Below are 15,203 nucleotides of genomic sequence, written 5' to 3' on the forward strand. Positions count from 1 at the left end.
AGTTGTATCCTTAGTGCCCTTCTCTATAGGTCCCTTCTTCCCCAGCTTTGATGGTGGTGGGGTGAGGGGGTTGACTGGTGGGGTGTTCCTTATGAAGCTCTTCCTATAAATGTTCAACATTCTGAAGACCACCCAGGATGGGGAAAAACACATTACTGTGATATACGATATATTATCACAGCTTTGAGTGCCAGTAGTTTAGGGGAGCTGTTTTAATATATAACGGTGCACAGTAGAATATCAATGCTGGAGGTCTGTAGAGAACTACTGTCATTGAACATCCAAGATTCAGTACAACGGGTGGCGAGAATTGGGATCCAAAGAAAAATAAAGGTATTTATAGTCTGACAAATAGCAAACGCCCAGGTTTTTGGCAAAATGAAAGACTAGGGTCAATGCCAGATATAGGAGGATGGGTTGAGAACAGATATAACAGCACTGTTCACAAGTAGGCCGGGCAGTAAATGGACATGGCATTATGGTAATAAACAATAATTAAGACTATACAGAAGATGTTAGCAGAAATATCTTCCTTGGCCTCTCAAATGCTCCCATTCCAGCATGGTAGCCAGAAATAAAGAGACCAAGGGGCAAATCAAAAGTCTATGAACACTTATGAACCTACTTGAGGAGTCAAAGGAAAGTATGCAAGATCAGGTATGGAATTTAATAGCCAACACTGGTCCATACTACCTTCTGTGTTTTATGTCATTACCTTATTTCAATATATTTTTTTTTTTAATATGCTTGTGTGTCCCCCTCCAACCCTAACCAAAATGGTAGCCCGCTAAGTAGAGTGAAGGGTTCAGCCTGCGCAACATTCTCAACATCATGTAAGGGGTTACTTAGCCGATGCAAATGTTTAAACATCCTGCATTTGCTGTGTGCATCTTAACCGTGTAGCCTTTGCCAGCAAAAACACCGCAAAGGATTTTCAAAAGCAAGCGGGATATATTTCCAGCAGTTTTCTTGCCCTAGTTAGGCAAAAAGGGATAGGACCATTTCCTGGATGAACAGGCACTCTGCCATGTTATGCATATATACCTCACTGATGAAGACACACACCTCTATTAGGAAGTTTGAAACACTGAATAGGTTCCAAGGAACAGGAGGAGAACACAAGATATTTCAACTGTAGGAAAGTAGGATCTGCTTTCATGGTCACCCCCACTTTTTGCTTGGTGTCAGTATGTTTTTGACCTAGTCTGACTAGGATCCTGCTAATCAGAACCCCCGTCACTGTGCTTTCTCCTTAAATTGACCTTGGTAAGCACTGTTGTACATCCACAATTGGGTACTGGTGTACACCTGAGTCTCGAATACATAGTACTGAGGTACCCAGGGTATAGGTACCCCAGGGGTCTCACATGGCCTACAGCATGTATTGCGTCACCCATGGGAGTCCACTTAAACCGTGACTACAGGCCTGCAATTGCAGCCTGTGTGATTTGGTGATTGCACCTCTCACAACAGATTTGTTTCCTTATATCTGGGTTCACTACACTTAAAATCTGTAAGTCACCCCTATGGCAGGCTTTTCAGCCCTGAGGGCAGGGTGCTTGGTTAACTATGATGGTTACATGGGAGTATCCTCCCCTCTTTCCAGCCTCTCCTGTGGGAGGGACCCTTGAGTTGTTCCAAGGCTTGTTGGCTCTGCACTCCAGAGATCTTTGGGCACAAGAATCTCCAGCCTCCAGCATCTCGTCCTGCCAAGTACAGCTACCTTACCGCATCCTCTGCACCGTGGGCCATCCTTCTTGGTAAGCTGCTCGAGGTCCTTTTGCGACTCCTGTGCCTTTGGTCTGTGGGTCATCCTGAGGGTCTGCTCCTGCTACAGTGGGCTACCATGCTTACTCTGGACGGCTCTTAACTCTGCTCCTGTTGGGGAGTCCCTTGGGCCTTGTTGGTCCCAATGTTGCTCCTTCTTTGTTCTCCACAGCAGTAGCAGCTACCAAGGCTTGTTGGTGCTCCCGGACACCGACCACCTAGTCACCGACATCTGACGTGGGACAGCTCGTACAGGGCTCCTGGTCTTCCGCAGCATCACCTGGTCCTCATAGCTGCAGCGATAAGGCCACCGTCAACTCTTTTGAACCATCCGACATTGGTTGGCATTGCTCTTCCGTGCCTCCTGGTCACTCCAGGAGTGGCATAGACACTGCCCCCTCTGCTTTCTGTTTCTTCACTTCAAGAGTCCACCCTTGGGTTCCACCAGACTTCTTCACCTTCTTCTCCAGAGGTGCTTTTCTCCAAGTTTCCATATTAATCTACGGAGGTTTCTGATGTCTCTTCACCCAAATGCACCTGGCTTTCCCGGTGTAGGTAACCTGGTCTCCGGGGCATCCACGGGCAGGGTGGCTCTCCAACCTTCCGTCCTCCAAGGGAATTCTTCAGGGTACTCTGGGAAGGGTCGTTCTGCAAAACTGCAACTGAGACTTCTCCACTGACTTCCATTGGGCATGCAGCTGTTTTTCCACTCTGCACACAGATTCCGTGGGGTTCTTTGGGTACTTACCTTGGGTGGTTCCTTGTGTCCCCAGCTCCTCTGGGTCTTCTGGTCCAAGTCTTGTCCTCTTCTGTAGTTCGCATTCAACTTTCTTAATATTTGGTTTGGTCTCCCCCTGGTAAACACTGTATTTTGTGATACTTACCCTATTGCAATAGGTCGGTGTAGTGTAATAAATGAAGAAGTTACATACCTTCGGTAACGCTTTTTCTGGTGGATACAGTATCTGCCTGTGGATTCGTCAGCGTGTTGACATCAGTTCAACCCATTTGTTCTGTGCCTTCGAGGCGAACGGGTGAACTGACAACATCTTCACTAGTATATATAGAGTATCCATACCCACCAAACCTGGAAATTCTTCAACATAGACATTTCCTAATGCCAACTATCTCATGATTCCAGCAATAAATTGCCTAAAATACAAATTGATTATTTTGCAGTATCAGCAGACAAGGAGGCGTGTGGGTCAGTGAGTAATCCACAGACAGATACTGTATCCACCAGAAAAAGTATTGCCAAAGGTAAGTAATTTGTTCTTCTGATGAATGCATCTGTCTGTGGATTCCTCACCTTTTGAATTGAATCCCCAAGCAGTCCCGCTCCCGGAGTAGGGTGTCTGCCTGCCTATACCAAAAAATCGTGCAGCACAGAACGAGCAAAATGGCCGTCCCTTATCACTACTGAATATAAGCAATAGTGTGTTTGCAAAAGTGTGGAGCTAAGCCCAAATTGCTGCTTTGCTGATGTCTACCACAGGGACACCTCTAGCCGAAGAAGTCGTCTTCGCTCTGGTAGAATGAGCACAAATACCTTCAGGAGGCTCCCTCTTGGCCAAGGCGTAGCAGATCTTGATGCACAGGATAATCCACCTGAACAGCATTCATTTGTGGACAGCCTTGCCCTTCATCTTGCCTACATAACCAATGAAGAGTTGATTGTCCAACCTGAAGTCCTTGTTTCTGTCCAAGTAGAAGCAGACTGCCCTCTTGGAGTCCAGGCGGTAAAGTCTCTTTTCCTCCTTAGAAGGGTGAGGGGAAGGATAGAAAGTGGGAAGGTGATGGACTGCCCCAAGTGGAAAGGAGTGACAACCTTAGACAGGAAAGCAGCTCTGGTCTTAACTATCTTATATGCATGGAAAGACGTAAGAGGAGGCTTAGAACTAAGAGCCTGCAATTCACTCACCCTCCTAGCGGAAGTGATTGCCACTTAAAAAATATTTTTAAACGCTAGAAACCTTAAGGGACAACTATGCAAAGGTTCAAAGGGTGAACCCATAAAAAATGTGAGAACCAAATTCAAATCCCACTGAGGTATAAAAAGAGGAGTGAGAGGAAACCTATTTGTTGGACCATAATGAATCTCAGAACTATGGGAGATTTAAACTACGAGGGTTGATCTGGTAAAGAGCGAAAAGCTGACAAGGCAGATAAGCAGCCCTTAACGGTCGCTATTGCACAACCCTGTTGCGCCAAGGAAAGAGAGAAACTTAGAACATCAGATAAATGGGAATTTAAGGGCTCAATCTATTTCTCTCCACACATTTAACAAATTTGGCCCACCTACCAGAATAGACAGATTTGATGGAGTGTCTTCCGACTGATAAAATAACGTCCACCACATCCAGCGGGAGGGAGAAAGAACCCAGGTTGCCCAGTTCAATCTCCAGGCATGAAAGTGCAGGCTCTGGAGGTGGGGGGTAGAACCTGCCCTGAGAGGGAGACAGAGCGGATGGTGCAATGAGAGGTAAAGGAGATCTGTGTACACACCCTTCACGGCCAATCCAGCGATCAATAGGACTTGGGCCTAGTCTCGGCAAATCTTCAACAGAACTCGAGCAAATCAAGGGTATGGGAGAAAATGCGTAAAGAATCTGTGAGCCCCAGTCTAAATGAAACGTGTCCCCCAACAGTCCCTGCATAGGATACTGGAGACTGCTGAAAAACAGGCATGTCTGTGTTCTCGTGAGTGACAAGAAGGTTCAACTGAGGAAAACCTCCAAATCTTGAAAATGCGAAGAACCACCACGGGATAGAGACGTCACTCGTGAACGGATGAACACTGCCAACTTAGACTGCACCCCACACATTCAGCACTCCGGTCAGATGATTTGTGATTACACAAATCAGATGGTCCTGAGCCCAGGACCAGAGTTGCAGAGCCTCTCTGCAGAGAAGATACGACCCTACTCCTCCGTTTGTTGATGTGCCACATCACGGTAGCGTTGTACATTAAGATCCAAACTGACTGACCGCGAAGGAAGGCAGTAAGGCCGGCAGGAAGGCACTTAGAGCCAAACATATTGCCTGCAATTCTAGAAGATTGATGTGAAACATTCTTTCCTCTGGAGACCAATGACATTTGACTTCCAGATCCCCCAGGCGAATTTCTCACCCTAGAGTGGAGGCATCCGTTATCTTTGTGGCCACCGGAGAAGGAAGGTGAAAGGGCTTCCCTAGAGACAGGTTGCCTGGAATACTCCACCATAGCAGATCTGTTGCAGTGTCTCAGGAGATTGTAACCACCTCCTCGAGATCTCTGTTGTGTTGAAACCCATGCTTGCGGAGGCACCACTGGGGGACCCCAATATGCCAGCATGCATGGTTGACCATTAGTATGCAGGAAGTAAACAGAACAAGCAGGCCCAGGACCTTCAGGACAGCTCCTCCATTCTGAAAAAGTGGAACCAGTTGAGATTTGGGAATATTTATCGAAAACCCCAACCCCAACCTGAACAACAGCTGTGTTGTAACCGCAAATGATGCAGCACCATCTCTGGCGACTTTGCTTTGAGCAGCCAGTCGACCAGATAGGGGAAAACAGTAATCGCCGACCTTCTGAGATGAGCTGCCACCACCGCCATCACCTTTGTGAAGACCCGAGGTGCCTGAAGTAAGGCCAAACGGAAGGACCGCAAACTGGTAATGTTGAAACCGCACCGTAAAACAGAGATACTTCCGACGCGACTTCAGGATAGAATTCTGAAAATACGCATCCTGTAAATCGATCAACACCATCTAGTCTTCTTTCTCCAGCGCAAGAAAAACCTAAGCCAGGGTCAATATTTTGAACTTCTCCTGTTTGAGGAAAAAATTAAAAACCTTGAGGTCGAGAATCAGCCGCAAACGACCATCTTTTTGGGAATCAGGAAGTACTGAGAAAAGCACCCCTGAACCCTTTCCTGCTCTAGAACTGCCTCAATTGCACCCTTTTAAAGCAATAACATCACTTCCTGCTGAAGAAGAAGATGTTCTACCCAGCAAAGGCCCTGACGGGGAGGGAAAGGAGGGGGAAACTCCTGGAAGGGTAGGGCATATCCATTTTCTATTATATTTAACACCCAGGTCTGTAGTAACAGACCTCCAATGAGGTAGAAATAGACAAACCGTCCTCCCACAGGAGCTGCATGCTCTAAGAAGTCGGAGCTAGAGCTGCTTCCCTGCAACAATGGTTGGAGTGGGGGGGAAGAGGAGTAGGAGACGTGCTGTCGGGTAGAACCGCATGGACCTGTACAAGAGATTTGTCTGCTGCTGCTGTAGTTGTTGCCTGCCATGAAAGGACAAGGTTCTTGCAAAGCCACGAAACTTGTGAAATTGCCCCAAGCTCTTGGGTCGGGTCTGAAGCCCCAAAGACCTTGCCGTAGCCCTGCTGTCATTAAAGCGCTGCAGTGCTGAACCCGCTTTAGCCCATAAACAAACAGGACAAATCAAAAGGTAAGTTCAGTAATGCAGCCTGGACATTGGGTGAGAACCCTGAACCCCACCACCAGGCATGCCTCCTCGTCGCCACAGACGACCCCATTGCTTTGGCCGTGTCCAGTCCAGATTGGATCACCTGGCAGGCAGCATCTCTGGCATCTGAAAACCCCTGCGAAAAATGCCTTTGAACCTCACGAGCAACTTTAGTTAACCTCCTTGGCTGTGTCCAAGAGGGCATTAAGGTAATAACCCAAGAGAAATTGTATTTTTGGATTTTAGAGCCACACTCCCAGGTGAGAAAAGGCAAATGCTACTTACCAGTATGCATCTGTTCTTGGCATGTAGAGCTGCAGATCTACACACTGTGCACAGATCGCCATCAGGTGTTGGGCCCGGATGTTGCAGTTGTTTTTCTCTTGGAAAGTCTTTGGAAGTCACGAGGTATATGACTCCTCCTTTGAATCGTCTTGCGCATGGGCTTCAGCTCCATCCTCAGATTGTTTTTTGCCAGCAGGAAAATGATGGAGCGTAGTAATAAACAATAAAGATGCCCATGTATGTTGTATCTAAATAAGATATACTGGAACAGATAAAGGTAGCCGGGGAGGCGGGTGGGCGTGTGTAGATCTGCAGCTCTACATGCCAAGAACAGATGCATACTGGTAAGTGCATTTGCCGTTCGAGGCAAATGAGCTGCAGATTACACACTGTGGATAGATTGTATAGCAGTACCCATCCCTAGCGGCGACCACCAGTATCTGTTGCAGTGGTTTGAAACCATGTTTTGAGTACAGCCTGGCCCACACATCTACACAATAGTGTTTAGTGAAAGTGTGCGGTGCTGACCATGTAGCTGCTTTGCAGGTATCATCTAAGGGGATGTTCCCTAAGAATGCCATGGAAGACCCTATCTTACGTGTACAGTGGGCTTTAGAGGGAACAGATAGCGTTCGTTTTGCTTTGTGGTAGCAAATCTGAATGCATTTCACAATCCACCTAGCTATCCCAGATTTGGAGATGGGGTTGCCTTTATGTGGTGGTGAGAAGGAAATGAACAGTTGTGTGGCCTTACGAAAGGGTTGTGTTCTCTCGAAGTAGTTGAGTAAGGCTCGTTAGACATCTAATGTGTGGAGAGCTCTTTCTGCAACGGTTTGTGGTTGTGAGAAAGAATACAGGTAGTTCCACAGATTGGTTTAGGTGAAAAGGAGAAATGACTTTAGGGAGGAATTTTGGATTAGTACTGAGAACAACCTTGTTATGGTGCATTTGCAGAAAAGGTTCTTGAATGGTGAATGCTTGTATTTCACTGACCCTTCTGAGGGAAGTGATGGCTACAAGAAAGGCAGTATTCCATGTTAGGAATTGAAGTTCACATTTGTGTAGAGGTTCAAAGGGTGGCCCCATTAGTCTTGTGAGAACAATGTTTATGTTCCACACAGGTGAGAGTGGCACTCTGGGGGGAATTATTCTTTTGAGGCCTTCCATGAAGGCTTTTATGGCAGGTACTCGAAAGAGTGATAGATGTTGCCTGTTTTGCAGGTAAGCTGCAAGGTGCAGTCTAATAGACGTGTAGGCTAGATTGCTTCTTTGGAGGTGTAGTACATAGCCTATGATGTGTTGAATGGACACATCTAGGGGATCAAAGTTATTGGTGTGGCAAAAGACCACAAATCGTTTCCACTTGGCTGCGTAGCAAGCTCTAGTGGTAGGGCGCCTAGCTTCTCTAATGACATTCATACAGTCAGGAGGACATTCAGATAACCGAATTCTAGGATTTCAGGAGCCAGATCGCAAGGTTGAGCTGAGCTGGGTTCGGGTGTCTGATCTCTCCATGGTTCTGGGTTAAGAGGCTTGGAGAGAGGTGTAACTTTTTGTGCGGTACTACAGATAGTTCCAGCAGTGTAGTGTACCACGGTTGTCTGGCCCACGTTGGAGCTACTAGGATGAGGATCGGAGGAGTAGCCTCTAGATGTGCTTCGCAAGGAAGAACGGCGAAAGGAGCGTCTAGGAGGGTGTGACTGTAAGGCTTCCATAGATTTTGCCGTATCGGTGTCTTTCTTTATCTTGTCAAGGGCTACGTCTACGTTTGGGCCAAAGAGATGTTCTTGGTCAAAGGGGTGGTTAAGGATGGAAGCCTGTACCTCTGGTTTAAAACCGGAAATGCGCAGCCAGGCATGCCTACGGAGGAGGACGCTGGTGTTAATTGCCCTAGAGGCAGTGTCGGCAACATCGAGGGCACAGCGTATGGAGGTGTTGGTGATGGTTTTTCACTCCTGGATTAGCTCGTTGGCTCTATTCTTGTACTTGTCAGGGAGGTGCTGCATGATTGCCTCTAGCTCATCATAATGCGCCCTGTCGTATCGTGCTAAAAGCGCTTGTGTGTTCGCAATGCGCCATATGTTGGCCGCCTGAGATGCTGTTCGCTTGCCAGAGGCATCTAGGAGTTTGGACTCTTTATCAGGTGGTGGTGCCTCGCCTGATGCCTGGGAGTTTGCACGTTTCCTTGCAGTGGAGACTACGAGGGAGTCTAGTGGTGCGGGCCCTCTGATGTAGGTGGGGTCTGTAGGGGCGGCCTTATATTTCTTTTCGATACGGGGGTTGATGACCCTGGGTCTGACCGGGTCTTTAAAGACCAATAGCGTGTTTGATAACACCTTTAAGCATGGGCAGAATGGAAGTGACCCTGTGGGTGGTATCAAAAGTGTCTAGGAGTTAGTCCTCCTCCACCGGGTCTGTATGGAGATCAACTCCGTGGTAGTGTGCAGCCCTATGTAGCAGGTGGTTAAATCCCATAGTGTCTTCTGAGGGGGAATCGGTCTTGAAGGGTAAATGTCGTCCTGCTGGACGTTAGGGACGTCTGGGATGTTGTAGTCGTCCCATGGGTCTGGGGAGCCTGTAGGAGTGGGGTCTCCAGTGGGTTGGTCATGGGGCCCCTCCCCTATGTCTTTATAGACATCGTCATCATCCTCACCTGGAGAGGGTGTGGGGGAATGATGAGGTAGGGGAGGCGGAGGAGAGGGTGAGGGTAGTCTCAACGGGGAGGTACCACAGTCCCTTTTCTTTGGAGGTGGAGCCGGGGAAGGCTTGTCCAGTGGCCTCTTTTTGATGCTGATCATCAAATGTCCAGTTTTAGGGTCTTTAGTAAGAGTTTTTTGGAGTGGATCGGGCCGAAACAGTTCCTCTGTGAGCGGTCGATCCGTCGGAGCCGAAGGGGTCGGAGCCGGTGGTTTTTTAGTCTTGGAATCATCAGTTCGTTATTTCGAACTGTGTGGTTTAGACATGTCCGGTTGTTTCCTCGGTTCCGAGATGGCTTTCGGCTTCGAGGTGTGGGTGTCGATGGGTTTGGCTTTCCTGCTCAGTTCCGAAGATGGTGTCGAAACAGAGGAGCTAGTGGGTGTCTTCGGCGCCGAGTGTTTCGGTGTGGAAGTCGGCGCGGAGGAAGCCATTTTCTTTTTCAGTGCGGAGTGTTTTTCGGCACCGACGGCAGGCTGGCTCGAGCCCGAGCTGCCAGAAGGCTTGATGGGCTTCTTAACCGGGCCCGAAAGCGAGGTATGGGAAGCAGTGTCTTTGGTCTTGCCTAGGCCCAAGGGCGAAGGAGTGACCGAAGCCTTTTTCGATGCCGTCGAGGGTGGGGGGTGAGGATCGATAGTAGTACTCATGCCCCTCTGTGCCGGAGTGATGCCCTCGACATCTGAGTCGTCGGCTTCGGAGGCGCTGACGAGGCCCTCTTCGGTGTGCTGTTCTTCGGGAACATCGACGCCTTCTCCGAAGATGTCGTCGGGGATTGCAGTCGACGCGTGTGCCATGGTTCTCCTGGCTCTTCGGTCTCGAATAGTCTTTTTGGACCGGAAGGATTTGCATGCCGGACAGTCTCGCGCCTCGTGTTCTGGAGAGAGGCAGAGGTTGCACACCTCATGGAGATCGGTGTGAGGAAAATTGGACCCACATCGAGGACACTTCTTAAATGGAGTCCTTTCCATGAGCCAGGACCGGAGCTGAGGTAGGCCCGAAGGCCTGCGTCGACGCCTGGAATCGAAGTTTCTTGATGAGTCGCGTCGAGTGGGGGGATCGCGAACAATACCGCGGAAGGGAAGGATTGCAGCATGTCGATGAGAAGAACTGTAACTGGAACGGTTCGGAACCGGAGCGCGAAGAACACATCCGAGCCCGATGGCGGAAAAATCTGAGGATGGAGCCGAAGCCCATGCGCAATACGATCCAAAGGAGGAGTCACATACCTTGTGACTTCCAAAGACTTTCCAAGAGAAAAACAACTGCAACATCTGGGCCCAACACCAGATGGCGATCTATGTACAGTGTGTAATCTGCAGCTCATATGCCTCGAACCTTTCTTTGCCAACTTCTCCATGTGCTTTGACTCCCTATCAGCAGGCGTTGATGGAAAGGAACCTGCTGACAGCCTTGAAGAGCATGAAGCCTTGACCACCAAGCTGTCTGGCGAAGGATGGGAAGACAGAAACGCTGGATCCCGGGAGCCAGTTTGTATCTCCTAGCCACAGTCCTGGAAACCGCTGGAGTGGACATTGGTTTCTACTATATATCCAATATGGGCTCTGTTAATGCCTCATTAAAGGGCAGCAAAGGTTCTGACGTACATGCTACTTACCTTCGGTAACGATGTATCTGGTAGTGACGATTCTAGCCGCAGATTCCTTAACGTAGAATTATCCCCAGGCGTGAGACTGGATCCGGAAAATGCCACAGCATGTTTGCTCGCCAGGGGCGGCACCACGTGACTCCGTCCTGAAGTCGTCCGCGGACGTCAGCGAGGTCACATAAGTCCCACCCCGGCACGCTGATGTGCGTTTTCTTCAGAGAACTTTTCCGCGCCACAACGCGGAGCCATCACAAACAAAACTGTGAGAGTATGGGAACAGTGTGCAAAAAAGCAGTGAAACAGACGGGAAAAGGCGAACGGTGAGGAACAGCACCATTAGGGACAGTGCCAGGCACTGTGTCACTGAAAGTCATGGAAGGGAAAAAGCAGAGCACCTCTCTGAAAAGCAACCCTGCAAACAAAGGCGATATCCTCCCTGGAGGTAGAAAACAACATGTGAAAAACGTCACGGCAGGTGACAGAAAGTCTGCAGCCACAACCATAAGAGTGAAGGGCAACAAGTCCGGAACAGAGGAACGACAAATTACCCCAAGACAACACCGTCGAGGAGTGTTGTATCCCCTGTAAAGAGCGAAGAGTATGAGTAGGCCCAACACTGGAATAACCAGAGTGTAGAGATGAGGACGTACACATGAACCTACCTTCCAGTCACCAGAAAGGAAGGGAACAAATAAACAAGTCAAAACATCCCACCAGGGAGGTAGTGAAAGAGGGCACCGCAGAATGCAAAGCCACCCGGAGGGATGCAAGTGCAGAAGACCGAACTGAAGGTCCTTGCAGAACGGGGAGGAAGGGCGGGCCGTGAAGGAATCTGCGGCTAGAATCGTCTTTACCAGATACATCGTTATCGAAGATAAGAAACTTGTACATCTGATAGAGATTACTAGCCGCAAATTCCTTAACGTAGAATAGATACCCTAGCCATACCCAGAAGGGAGCAGGGTCTGCGAGAGAACCTTCACCAGCGTGTTAGAACACAGGGCCCCAACAGGGGATGTGTCAGTGTGGAAACACAGGGTCCCAACAGGGGATGTTGCAGGGGGACAGGAAGGACGGCCCAGCCCCCACCAAGCAGAAGTAATCAAGAACAAGGAGAAGGCTAGGATACCACAAGCCGACCCAAGGGGCAAAGGGCGTCCGCCAGAAAACCCAGAGGGACAGACGGCACCAAGAGAGTACCAAGGAAGAAAAGAACCACCCGCAATATCCAAGGAGAAGAGGTGGAAACGGAGGCAGAGCCCGCCGCAGGAGAACACACACACCGATGGTAACAGCTGCGTGGAATCAACCCCAAGGCAGGAACGGCCCTGCAGTCGAGAAGCGCATACATGAGAAGGAAGACACAGTCGCGCAAAGCTCTAGCAGAGCCAGGGACAGGAGCACACGGGTACACTCCGAGGCCCACGGAGGCAGACCAGAACGACCAGGCGTGCGCAGCAGGCAGCCGGTAAACACTACGAAGTAGTGTGCCCAGAGCAACCCGAGCTCAAGACGAAGACAGAGGTAAGGGAACCCCATAACAAGCCCCAGAGAAAGACCGGGCCAATGGCATAACCCGTCCCACGAAGAGAAGTGGGACCGGCCCGAAGATAAGAGCCGAAAGCTGTCAACCAGAACACAGGGGAACACCAGGAATAACTTAGCCCCCCCTGGAACACAAGGCATAGGACTATGCCGAAACGTCGGATAATAAGATGGAAACACCACGACACAACGCCGTAGACGGCATGACAAAAGGCGGTCTGGCGATCCAAAGGCTGAAGAGGGAGAGAAAGACCGCACCAAGCGGTATACAGTGACGCCAGGAAAAGCGAGGAACAGAGTTATACAATAGCCTACCAGTACCCCACCTACTGTATGACATGTCCCCAAACAAAACAGGGGAACACCTCATAGGGAAACCCGCAGCAGAGGTCAAGAACTAAAGACCTGTGGGCAGCACCACAGGCGGCTTACCAATCAGCTGAAAAATACACAGATGGTCCAAACTGAGGACCAAAACGGCTGCACCAACAGCCCAAAAACACACACCCCAAAAACTGAAGGGCTCAACCAGCAGCCAAAATCACAGAGGTGCCAACTTAAGGACCCTGCAGGTATCCCAAGCCATACACAGCACATACACGGGCCAACCGAAACACTAGGCCCAAAGAGAAAGGTGGGATAATGTCTCCCATAAAGCACCGAAGGACTGACAAGCGGAAGGGGCGGGGGGAAAGGGAAAATGGGGTGCTCACACCGGTCTGCCTTGAGTTGGTTCGTTGTTTATAACTGTTATGGTTCTACGTTGTCTGTATTGAAGTCCACGCTGAAAAAACTGAAAGACTGTACCTGTGGGGCTGTCGTAACTAATCATACATCGACCCATGCAACATCGCACTACTGTAAGGAGCTGCAAGCTGTGTTTGTAATCAATTCAGAGCGGCGAATGCGCTGTGTATGTTAAAGGGCTCAGCTAACCTGCAATGAAAGCACGATTTTATGGTTGGTAGGTGGCAACATGCATGAATAACATGAAAGTACGTTTTATTTTGTACGTATCTGAAAAAATTCAATAAAACAGATTTGAACAAAAAAATAAAAGGCATGATCGGTGCCTGGAGAAAGTAAGGCAGAAACTCTTCCAGGGAATATGCAATGGACCCATGGGGCCAACAGGCGCACCAGTAGGATTCACAGCCCTCGCAAATAAGCCAAACATCGCATTTAAAAAATGCGATGGATCCGATCCCGGAGTCGGGAAAGCAGGATATGCTGGATCCTGGCTGCGGCGTAGGAGATTTAGGGGCTGGAGTTGGAGAATCCGACCTCAGCACCGGATGAGTAACATCCCCCAGAACCAGTGGAGTCACAGCACTCAGAGACAGAGCTGGAGTTGCTGCCGGTGAAGGAGTCTGAGAGATTACATCCCTGAGAGGACGTCTAGGGCTCGGAGACACCAACTTTGGAGTCACATCCTTCGAAGATCGACAGTGAGAACCATCGCACCTCTTCTTTTTGTATTTCTTGGATGACCTCGAAGTATGAGGCGTCAAGACCTACGGGGACCCCTCTTCTGTATCTTGGCCTTGGCCATGAATAACTTGGCCTCTTTTCTCCGTCAGAGCCTTAAGATTCATCTACTTGCGCAAAGTGAATGTCCCGACGTCATGATTTGAACAGAGGCACCACAAACCGTCTTCGTTTGCACAGCTTGAATCCTGATTTCCTTGGCGTAGTTATCTTCGACGGCTACAAAGTCGCGATAACAGTAAAAAAGAAACTCCCAGAAATGTAGAGCCTAGGAAAAAACTGTTACGCACTAATGGCGCGGAAAAAAGGGAACTAACATCAGCACACCAACGAGCTCTTCTTATGGCTCCAATTACATCACACGGAGTCACGTACGGAGCCATTTCATTGTGACGTCCTCGTCGACGTGGGAGAAATGAAAATAAAAGTTTCAGTGGAATGCTGCACATTGGGACACTTCAAAAGATGAGGAATCCACAGGCAGATGTCTCCATATGAAAGAAGTATTTTTTTTTAAACACTGTGTGGTTCTTTTTTAAACACCTTGTGGTTCTTTTTCATTGAACCAACACTAAATGATTAAAAGAAGTAAAACAAGCTGCTCAACACTCCTTCAAGATACGCCTGAAGGCTGCTCTCCACAACTACCACTTTGAGAGCTTTCTATGGTTATCAAAGACCACTAAAATCACCATAAGGTTTGCCTGGATTAGTGCAAGGTGTATCACTTAAATAAGTGTGCACCATATACTAAGGCAGTCTCCTAAATCAACTATAACAAAGAGCCACAACCCTGAAGATTGTAGCCAACCAGAATGAACACATAAAAGTCTACCAATTGGATCAATGACCATGAGTGCCAATACATCAGCTATAAAAGGCTGTATTAGCTGGCATATGTGAGACTTCGACACAGAATAGAGCATACTGTTCTGTGGTGCTCAAACAGCGGTCTGTCTACTATATGCTGGTCATGGATGCTAGCAAGGAGTTTCCAGAATTGCTTCACAGGGACGCAAGAGACTTTGGGCCTGATTAGAGTTTGGCGGAGCGGGTACTCCGTCACAAATGTGACAGATATCCCCTCGGCCGTATTACGATTCTATTATTTCCTGTTGAACTTGTAATACTGCGGAGAGGATATCCGTCACATTTGTGACAGAGCAATCCTGTCCGTCAAACTCGTAATCAGGCCTTTGTATTGTCTGCCCTCTCACATTTATAACTGTTAATTCTTTGAATTCATGTACATGGTATAATGGCTCAACTAGGCCTCTGTGACAGTGCTGCTATTCAATGAATTACTAAATATTATAAATTACATTAACACTGCATTTGGTATGGGGACTTG

At 48.7% G+C, this 15,203-nt stretch overlaps 1 protein-coding gene across 15 annotated transcripts in view; it reads right to left on the reverse strand.

Annotated features, from left to right (window-relative positions):
- MYCBP2 (MYC binding protein 2) overlaps nucleotides 1-15,203 on the reverse strand; it is a 1,771,217-nt gene that overhangs the window by 293,322 nt on the left and 1,462,692 nt on the right. The window lies entirely within an intron of this gene.

This window comes from Triturus cristatus, chromosome 8 (genome assembly GCF_964204655.1).
Source record: "Triturus cristatus chromosome 8, aTriCri1.1, whole genome shotgun sequence".
Taxonomy (NCBI): Eukaryota; Metazoa; Chordata; class Amphibia; order Caudata; family Salamandridae; genus Triturus; species Triturus cristatus.